The sequence below is a fragment of the Bos mutus genome, chromosome 6 (genome assembly GCF_027580195.1).
Source record: "Bos mutus isolate GX-2022 chromosome 6, NWIPB_WYAK_1.1, whole genome shotgun sequence".
Classification (NCBI taxonomy): Eukaryota; Metazoa; Chordata; class Mammalia; order Artiodactyla; family Bovidae; genus Bos; species Bos mutus.
Genome location: NC_091622.1, coordinates 32378999 through 32390166, shown reverse-complemented (window position 1 = coordinate 32390166; position 11168 = coordinate 32378999). Strand labels below are relative to the sequence as shown.

Here is an 11168-nt window from a genome sequence, read left to right as displayed (position 1 = left end):
TATATTTTCAGATAATTTTGGCATGGGAAGTATGAAGTTTTATGTATTATATCAGTTTCTTCCACACACATACCACCACCACAACTACCACTACCACAAGCACCATCAGGTTTGTGTGCTAATATGAAACCAGTGTCTATTATCAAGTAGAAGTTTTCCTGTTTATTTGACTTGTTTAAGAGGCAAAAATCTTTCTTTTGGCATATCCTATTATAAGACTAATGGAGAATGAAACTAAGGTCAACTTTGACCTGGTATATTAGTTTTAACGTTGGCAAATCACATAATTAGAGAATGGAATACTGGGTTAAATGAATGAACAGTTTATCATATTATGTTAGACCTTGCCCTGTGCCAATATTTAATAAACTAGTTGGAATAATATATTATTAAAATTCATAGTAAAAATGATCAGATGGGTATCTGAAGGATAAGGGAAAAAAAACTAGAGTAATTCTGGGATTGGTTATTAAGAAGGCATCTGTGGAGTTAGGTCATTTCAACTGGTGAATTTTAGCATTTAGATGTGGACAGAAATTTTAGAAAATGTGAAAAACAGAAGGAGGATATAAGACAGTAAACAGTGTTCTGGATTAGAATTTTGAGTGTTTAGGGTTAAGTGCCAATTTTACCAATAACTTATTGAACTATATTAGGAAGCTATTTATTTTATTTAGTCCTCATTTTTATTAACCCTAAAACAAGCTTTAGATTAATGTTCATTTAAGCTCTACAGTTACATGACCTAAAATAAAGACAAATTCCTATATTTCAGAAGAGATACAGTCAAGTATGGTTCAAACAGCCATTTTTAATAGTTAGGTTTAGCGTGAATTGAAAAAAATACAAGGGGAATAGGTGGATCACAGAACCTTAAACCTTCAAATTAAGGACCCCTTAATATGAAGATGACTTCCCTGGTGGCTTAGACGGTAAAGCGTCTGCCTAGAATGCGGAAGACCCAGGTTCAATCCCTGGGTGTGGAAGGTCCCCTGGAGAAGGAAATGGCAATCCACTCCAATATTCTTGCCTGGGAAATCCCATAGATGGAGGAGCCTGGCAGGCTACAGTATAGGGTCGCAAAGAGTCAGACACGGCTGAGCGACTTCACTTTCACTTTTAATATGAAGATTTTTTGGTATTAACAAGAATTATTGTATATTTGTTAATCAGACATTCTAGATAACTTCAGTATCAGAAGGGAGAGCTGGGTTTTTTTTTTTTTAATTTAATTTAATTTAATTTTTTAACTTTACAATATTGTATTGGTTTTGCCATATATCAAAATGAATCCGCCACAGGTATACATGTGTTCCCCATCCTGAACCCTCCTCCCACCTCCCTCCCCATACCATCCCTCTGGGTCGTCCCAGTGCACCAGCCGCAAGCATCCAGTATAGTGCATCGAACCTGGACTGGCGACTTGTTTCATATATGATGATATTATACATGTTTCAATGCCATTCTCCCAAATCATCCCACCCTCTCCCTCTCCCACAGAGTCCAAAAGACTGTTCTATACATCAGTGTCTCTTTTGCTGTCTCATATACAGGGTTATTGTTACCATCTTTCTAAATTCCATGTATATGTGTTAGTATACTGTATTGGTGTTTTTCTTCTTATTTTACATTTTGTGTTTGTTTTCTCTAGGGTTAGTATTTAGATGTTACATACAGTGCTAGTGTATCCCGCAATACTAGTGTACTTTCAGGATGACTGGAGGAGTGAGTAGTCATGTTCTAACCAGCAGGGACTACAGGAGCCCTTAGAATTTACCAAGTCGAAGTGCATCAGGAATATTAGAATGCATTTGGCGCCACTCAAAAATGTAGTGTATAAAAGAAACAGCCAGTGTTTCTTCAGTGTTTTCATTGTTTTGGATTCCTGCCCCAGGTATTCCTGCTTTTACCCTACTGTTGTTCAGGAAATGGTTGTCATTGTGAAGCTGAGGCTGGGTTTACTCATTGAAAGCCTTCCTGAGTGAATAGAAGGAAGCCAGAGGCAAGCACAAGGAGCTCACGAAAAGCCTCCCTGTGTGTTAAACATTTTAAAATTACTCTATAATCAAGATCATTATTAACAGATATTTTTATTCATGAAAAAAGATTGTTATTATTTTTATTAAAACAACTGTAAAATTTTTTTTCATCCCCAGATAATTCAAAGTAGTTTTTAAAATAATAATTTTATTGCTCTGAATTTTATTTTATTGCTCCGAATACTTGATTTTTCCCAAGTAATCTTGAAAACGTGATTGTTTCATTATCAAAATCATTATAATTCTTTAAGTTAGTTCCCTAAACCCACAGGGTAAGGTATATATTATTATCAATATGCTGTATGTATGCTCTTTGGGAGAATAGTATATCATCCAACAGACATTGGATGATATGAACTACTGTTCATATGAACTTTATGAACTACTGTTTTTTAGGTCCTGGATTTAAAATGTCAAACAAGTAAACTAATATGCCCTTATATTTAAGTAATTGCACTCTCATGGGGGTAGCAGCCAGATAAATAAGGAAATACATGTTATAATGTCAGGTAGTGATAAATGCTTTTAAGAAAAATGAAGGAATGGCACTGTATTTTGAGTAGGGTGGTCTGGTAAGACCTCCTGAAGAGATGATTATTGGAGCAGAGACTTGATTCCAAAAAAGGAAATTAGCCATGTGGGTATCTGATGAAAAAGGATTTCAGCCAGAGGGCATAGCAAAGGCAGCTGCCCTGAGATAAGACACTAAGGAATCTGCTTAATTCATTTAAGGAACATCTTAAAAGTCAGTGTGAAACAAATGTGTAGAGAGCAAAGCAGAAAGTAGAAGGAAATAAGTCTAAGAGGCAAATTGGGAAGATCCTATCATAGCTTATAAGTCATGATATGGTATTTAGATCTGAGTATATAGGATGCCCTCTGGAGAGTTGAGATCAAACACATGCTATGTAAAACTTTGTGTTTTAGAAAGATAAGTATATCTGCTTGGTAGAACTGATTGAAGTAGTCATAGGAACATTATTATGTACTACCATTTGACAGTACTAAATTGAACTATTCTAATAGTTTGTTGCTGAGTTAGTTGAGCAGTTTAAGATTGTGGATGTATTTTGAAGTTTATAAAAGAAATAGGATTTTCCAATGAAATTTCTGCTGGGAGAAATCCAGAGACAATAATGAGGTTTCTGAAGTATTTTACCTAAGCAAGCAGGTGACTAAAATTGCAAACATGGGGCAATGGGTAAGTTTTAGATAAAAGTCAAAATTTACATTTATTACATTTGATATTTCTATTAGACATCAAATTTGAGAATTTAAGTTGGTAATTGATTACATTAGTCTAGAATTTCGGGGGGAAGTTAGGAATTCAAGCTGCACATTAAGAATTCATCATTACAGACATGATCTTTAAAGCAATGGGAGAGGATAGTACACTTAAGGAATAATTATGCAAAAAGAAGAGGTCAAAGATTATATACCAAAGGGTGTTCCAAAGTGTAGAGGTCAGGGTGAGAATCTAGGAGAAGAGAAAGATGTGTGACCTGTGAGTTAAGAAGAAAGCTAGGAATATGGTGTGTTCTGTAAGCCAAGCGAGGAAAGTATTTCAAGGAGAAAACCAGAAATTCTGTCAAATTTTATGGATGAAAACTGAAACTTGACTACTGGGTTTAGAAATGTTGAGGACAAAAGTGACTTTGACAAAATTGCTTTCAGTGCACTGAAGTGACAACATACAGATTGGCAAGGAATCAAAGACTTAATGGGACTTGAGGAATTCTTTGAGCTTTGCTTTAAGGGACAAAAGGGTATGGTGGTGGTGGGAATATGAGGTAAAGGGAAGATTTTGTTTTTAATGATCAAAGTTTGGATATTTAGTAATTTTTTTAAAGTTTAAATCATAAGAAAATTTTCAGTAAGAGGATTCAAAATAAAATGTTCATTTTAATTCAGTCCTATTGGATTCTTGAATTTAGATAACACATGTTCAAATAGCATTGTGTTTTTGTTTTTGATTGTTGTTTATGTTTTTTTTTTTAGTTTTGTAATCTCTGGCCAAGTGATACTGGGCCAATGCCAGTGGATTTAGACAAAGAAACTTATATTAATATGTCCTCTCTGAAACAGAATCAGTTAGTTGTTCTGCAGTTTTGCTTCATGTGGTTTCCCATATTAGCACTCAAATTTAGACAAAAAATTTTTACCTGAAATTATGAATGTATTATATTTTATGGAGTATTGATATACCATTACAAGTAGAATCAACATTTAGTATTTTAGTATTTGTTAATTTTAGGGACACACCATATTCCTATATAAATGGCATTAAAATAACATTAAGATAGCATAAAAGCCTCTCATTAAAATAGACACATTTGAATTGAATAAAAGTTTCCTTTAAGTAAATTTTATTATGCATTCAATTTACTTAAATCAGTTTGGAACCATTATTGAGTGTAGTTTTTTCAAAAGGCAGTACATATTGCCACATAGAAGTTAAATAGATAAATTCATATGATATTAATTTTCAGTAACACATTTAAATATTTCCTTTTATGGAACTTTCACTTCTATTTGTGCTATACCATAGCTGATAGATCTTTAGTCATAGGTGAAAATGAGGAAAGAAAATGTTGCACATTTTCTAACCTCAGAATTCAGCCTTCTGAAAATGAATCTGAGTTCTTTTACTGGTCTCCTACTAATATACATAAGTTATGTATTGATTTTTTAGCTAAAATAAGAATATTTGTATTAAAATAAGAATGCCAATAACAGATACATTTTATTTTTCTGTGTTCTTTGTCATTTATAGTGGTATCTCCTCTATAAAACATTTGTCTTATGGAAACAATGTAATGTGACTATCACATGTTTGTTTCTGCTTGGTTACATCTATTAATGTATAAGCATAGAATACATGAACATTGAGGGCATAGGAGTCCTCTGGTTTGGGCACAGCAATGACTGATAAAGAAGGCAAGCTGTGTTATGGCTGGAGCTGAGGAACATGATTAATGAAGTATATAACATCAAAAGATATTTTAAAATTGCTAGTTCTTGCCTTCCTGGGTGGTGAAATATAATCATTTGAAAGAAATGCTTAACAGATTTAAATTCAAATTTAACTTGGAATGAGCCCCTAAAATTGGTGATGTGCTTAGTATACTTAACCTTGACATCATTAAAATGACAGGCCCCACCAGGAGCACGTTTTATATGGGCTTATTATCTTAAAAACCGTAGGCTAGGTAATACCTTTGGAACTAAACTGGGACAAGAGAGTTCTGTTGTTCTGTGGCATGTAGTTCATGGTGAATTCAAATTTGAAAGACTGATTCTTCTATAATTTCTTCAATCTGACAACCAACACAATTATGTTAGTGGTATAGTGGCAATTACTATCTTGCTCTTCAGCCCAGATTTCTTCTTTGCTACTTCTTTGAAGGTGGTAACAGAAAATAGGGAATTTTCTTCTTAGAAATACCAGCAACTCTCAGCATAGCCCAAGGGAGGAATGCCCTTTATAAAAACCATTATAAATTTCTACTTTAAAAAAATGTGAAATAAAAAAAAAATTAACAAGTCATTAGTGTGGAAGGTGACTCATGCCCAGACTTGAGAGGGATTACTCTTTGGTTTCCTGGTGGTGCAGTCGTGTTGGGTTTTGCACATTTTTTTATAATTCATTATTTTCAAGCAGAGAAATCATGATCTACATCCTCATATTCTATTTGCAGAAAAAAACATTTTAAATGTTACATGAAAATCATGTGAATTTTTTGATTCAGTGCTTACTGAACACCTATTGTGTACACAGTTCAATATGTATTCATGGAAGACCTGGGCTTCCCTGGTGGCTCAGATGGTAAAAAATCTGCCTGCAATGCAGGAGACCTGGGTTCTATCCCTGGGTCAGGAGGATCCCCTGAAGAGGGAAATGGCAACCCACTCCAGTATTCTTGCCTGGAGAATCCTATGGACAGAGGAACCTGGCGGGCTATAGACTGTAGGGTTGCAAAGAGTCGGACACGACTAAGCCACTAATACACACACATAAGACATGCTTCCCATCCTTTAAGAATTTTGAAGTATATGTGCTTTCTGAGATAGTACTTTGGAGACTGAATGTAGAGCAATTTAGGACTCATTGGATGACTGTGGTCTATTATGGCACTGGAATATGTGATAATTCACTAAATGCCACCATTATGTTGCCCTTAAGTTGCCATAAAGCAAACATATATTTCAGAAGAAATATATGGATGGGATAAGGAGATTGCCACCTATAGAAAGTCTTCATTTATAATAGAAATCTCCTTCCTCAGCTTCATGATGGCTAATTATTAACCTTGTTTTACTTCATAGGCTACAAAGTCAATGTAGTCATGCCATAGTCAGAGCTAAGGGAAAGTCTCTGTTATTTTTATCTCTTTTCCTTTTTTTCCCTTCTATGGATATCAGTAGTTATGCTTTTAGGTCAAGTAAAAGAGGAGATGGCTTTTAGATCTAGTTATCTTGTAATTGGCCTTCCCTTGTGGCTCAGCTGGTAAAGAATATGCCTGTAATGCAGACAACCTGAGTTTGATCCCCGATTTGGGAAAATCCCCTGGAGAAGGGAAAGGCTCCCCACTCCAGTAGTCTGGCCTAGAGAATTCCATGGGGTTGCAAAGAGTCGGACACAACTGAGCAACTTTCACTGTCTATATTGTAATTAATAAAATGAATGCAATTCTTTCTAAATTTAATGCCACATATCATATTATTAAGCTTGGTTTCTTGGGTATGGAGAAATTAAATTACATTTTTTTTTTTAGTTTTAGAGTTATAAGTATACTATTATCTTGTATTACTAATTGGTATTTTCTTCTAATGTATAATAACCTCCTCAGTGAAAATGACAATTTTATATTATAGCAAATAAAAGAAAATTTCCTAATAGAAAAAGTAAAACTACTTAACTTTACAAATCAAGTAAGTTTTGTTGGGAAAACATATTTATGCACGCTTTTAATTCTGTGGATATCATTGAGAATAGGACAAACATTGAAAATTGAAAATAACAGTTTGAAAACTAACTCTCCAATATTTCTATTTTTCTCCACAGGAGTTCTTGTAGTGGTTGATAAGTGGTTAATAAATAGCAAAACTGGCTGCTCTGATTCTTTCTTTTATTTTTCCTGTCCATCCTTCAGTAGCAATGCTAATGAGCAGTAAAATGGCCAAAAGCAAGGAAGGAGCAAAGGGTTTTAGATAATCCATAAACCGGAAAATCAGCCCCTGAATGCTCATATGCACAGGCTTGCTGAGAAGAAACCGTTTTATTTTCTCAAAATATTGCCCAGATTCTAAGGCTAGAACTTGCTCTTGGCTGCTGAGTTTATAAGAGGAATGAAGCTTCCAGGCCACCAAGGAAGAATACTCTGAATGACAGTCTTGGAGCAGGATGAAAAATATTATTACTGGGAAAAGAATGTCCTGTAGGGGTAATGCTACTGATAGCCAAGACCCCAGGGATTAGCTCAGTTCAAAGTGCCATATCTACAGTGATACTTCTACAGAGAAAATATGGATTTTAGCTGTACTTTAGATAATACTTTAGATAATTTTGCAAAAACTATGTTGGATTGACTGTGTATCAATATAAATTGAATACTGAATAAATTGAATACTGTATTGTATATTCCCGGTTGGTTTCTAGCTGATGCTACATTATCCATCATTTAAGGAAATATTTGAATATATTGTACTTAAAAAAATTTATGAAGCACACGGATATATAGTGGTCATTAATATATATAAATGGGACTCAACTATTTTCATTCAGTTTGAGTGGGAGAAAAAAAGGTGGTCTTTGTAAGTTATCCTACCTTAAACATTGGCCCTCATGGAAAGCAAAATCTGTTTACCATTGTCATGAGAAAGCAAACAGAACATGCTGTGGCCTAAACTGTGGAGTTGTAGTCTGCCAAGTTGTAGTCTGGCAAGAGAGGGAAATGGTAAGCAATTCTACCATTGAAACATTGTTACAGTGAAGGATAGGGCAAGAGAGGAGTCTGGAAGTTAGGAAGATCCTTTTGAGGTCTACAGTAATTCTGTAAAAAAAAAAAAAGAACACACAAACAAACTTAGGCTAAGAGATGTCTAGCTTTGTGTTATAAGCTGTTTATAGTGGTAGTGTGGTAGATGGAGACCAGAGAAGACTTTGGCAGTACTCTGGGTGATTATTGGTGAAGGGTTGTGCCCAGCTACTGCAAATGGGAATGGAGAGGAGAATTTGCTTAGAGGGGAGAATAATTTATCAACTCAGTCATTCTTTAGTTGCTGCTGCTGCTAAATCGCTTCAGTTGTGTCCCATTCTGTGTGACCCCATAGATGGCAGCCCACCAGGCTCCCCTGTCCCTGGGATTCTCCAGGAAAGAACACTGGAGTGGGTTGCCATTTCCTTCTCCAGTCATTCTTTAGAAGTGGGTGTAAAAGAGGAAAGTCTAACATCATTCTCAAGTACTATCTTGAGTGACTTAGTGGAGGCTCATGCTGTTCACCAACACAGGAGACCGAGAAAGAGTAAAGAAACTTGAGTTTGGACTGAATTCAAAATTATTTTGGCATGATTGTGAAGTGTTATATCCCAGACAGCAGCTTCCCAATACCCTCCTGCTTCCTGCCTCAGATGGAGGGAAAAAAAGCCATTCTCCATAGTGATCAATTCTGTTTTGATCTAAAAACGGTAACTTTTTCTGGTCATTCTTTTTTTAATTTTATTTTATTTTTAAACTTTACAATATTGTATTGGTTTTGCCAAATATCGAAATGAGTCTGCCACAGGTATACATGTTTTCCCCATCCTGAACTCTCCTCCCTTCTCCCTCCCCCGTACCATCGCTCTGGGTCATCCCAGTGCACCAGCCCCAATCATCCAGTATTGTGCATCAAACCTGGACTGGCGACTCATTTCATATATGATATTATACATATTTCAATGCCATTCTCCCAAATCATCCCACCCTCTCCCTCTCCCACAGAATCCAAAAGACTGTTCTATACATCAGTGTCTCTTTTGCTGTCTCATATACAGGGTTATTGTTACCATCTTTCTAAATTCCATATATATGTGTTAGTATACTGTATTGGTGTTTTTCTTTCTGGCTTACTTCACTCTGTATAATAGGCTCCATGCAGTAAGATTAGATCTCAATTACAGGAGAAAAACTATTAAAAAATTTAGAGAAGTGGTCATTCTTTTTTAACTTTTCCTTCAGATCCAATGCACATAGTGTTATTTCCTATTTAATATGTGAATCGTTTAAAATAATTTTCAACTATTTACATTCAGAAAATGATATTTCTGCATAAGGGCCTTATGATTCTTAGTTTCTGTGTATACTTATTTGACAGTTCAGAATTATTTCTTCTAAATGATATTCAGTTCAGTTCAGTCGCTCAGTCGTGTCGGACTCTTTGTGACCCCATGAATCGCAGCACACCAGGCCTCCCTGTCCATCACCAACTCCCAGAGTTCATTCACACTCACGTCCATCGAGTCAGTGATGCCATCCAGCCACCTCATCCTCTGTCGTCCCCTTCTCCTCCTGCCCCAGTCCCTCCCAGCATCAGAGTCTTTACCAGTGAGTCAAGTCTTTGCATGAGGTAGCCAAAGGACTGGAGTTTCAGCTTCAGCATCATTCCTTCCATAGAACACCCAGGGCTGATCTCCTTTAGAATGGACTGGTTGGATCTCTTTGTAGTCCAAGGGACTCTCAAGAGTATTCTCCAACACCACAGTTCAAAAGCATCAATTCTTCGGCGCTCAGTTTTCTTCACAGTCCAACTCTCACATCCATACATGACCACAGGAAAAACCATAGTCTTGACTAGACAGACCTTTGTTGGCCACGTGATGTCTCTGTAACCTGTGATTCCCCAAAATCCTCTCAATTGTCTTAAAGTCATAGGTAGGGGATGATTTAGTATCGGTTTAATTCTCTCAGGGCCTATGGCCCTAGTCCCTTCTGATATGATTAGGCTCAGATATCTAACCGATTGTTGACAAAGCTGAGCCTTTTCTCTTAATGTCTTGTAACCACAGTCTGCCAGAAAGTTTAAGAAATCTTCTGAGGCTCGTGAACAAGCTTCCTCTGTCTCAGCACAGAGCAAAATATCATCTACATATTGTAACACCACTGCTTCAGAGCTATTAAAGTTTTGTAGATCCCGTGACAAACTTTGTCCGAATAAGTGAGGACTGTCACGAAATCCCTGGGGCAAAACTGTCCAGGTTAACTGAGAAGCTGGCTGCGTAGGGTCTTCAAAGGCAAATAGAAATTGACTTTCTAATGAGGTGGATGAAACTGGAGCCTATTATACAGAGTGAAGTAAGCCAGAAGGAAAAACATCAATACAGTATACTAACGCATATATATGGAATTTAGAAAGATGGTAACAATAACCCTGTGTACGAGACAGCAAAAGAGACACTGATGTATAGAACAGTCTTATGGACTCTGTGGGAGAGGGAGAGGGTGGGCAGATTTGGGAGAATGACATTGAAACACATAAAATATCATGTAAGAAACGAGTCGCCAGTCCAGGTTCGATGCACGATACTGGATGCTTGGGGCTAGTGCACTGGGACGACCCAGAGGGATGGTATGGGGATGGACGAGGGAGGGGGGTTCAGGATGGGGAAAACATGTATACCTGTGGCGGATTCATTTTGATATTTGGCAAAACTAATACAATTATGTAAAGTTTAAAAATAAAATTAAAAAAAATAAAATAAAAATTAAAAAAAAAAAAGAAATTGACTTTCTTCCGCCAAAGGCACGGAATAGAAGGCATCCTTTAAATTAATTACTGAGAAATATTTGGCCCGTTCAGGAATTTCAGACAATAGAGTATAAGGATTAGGCACCACGGGGTATAAAGGAACTATAGCCTCATTTATTATTTGTAAATCTTGAACTATAAAGAAATCGAATGGTAAATGGAGACTATTACTGATTTTTAAAAGTGTATATCTTCATTCTCATTTCATAATATGACCATACATATTTTTAATCAAGGTCTGGGACTAATATTAAGAGACTAGTGCTGTTAATTTATTTGATACCCATTTCCAATCAAAACAACTTTAAAATGCAGTGATCTTTGATATTTTATGTTATCAAA

At 36.0% G+C, this 11168-nt stretch overlaps 1 non-coding gene across 1 annotated transcript; it reads left to right on the top strand.

The window, feature by feature from the left end:
- Nucleotides 1-914: 914 nt before the first annotated feature.
- Nucleotides 915-986, top strand: TRNAS-AGA (transfer RNA serine (anticodon AGA)). The gene has a single exon. It is a non-coding gene; the product is annotated as a tRNA-Ser (tRNA).
- The last annotated feature ends 10182 nt before the right edge of the window (nucleotides 987-11168 follow it).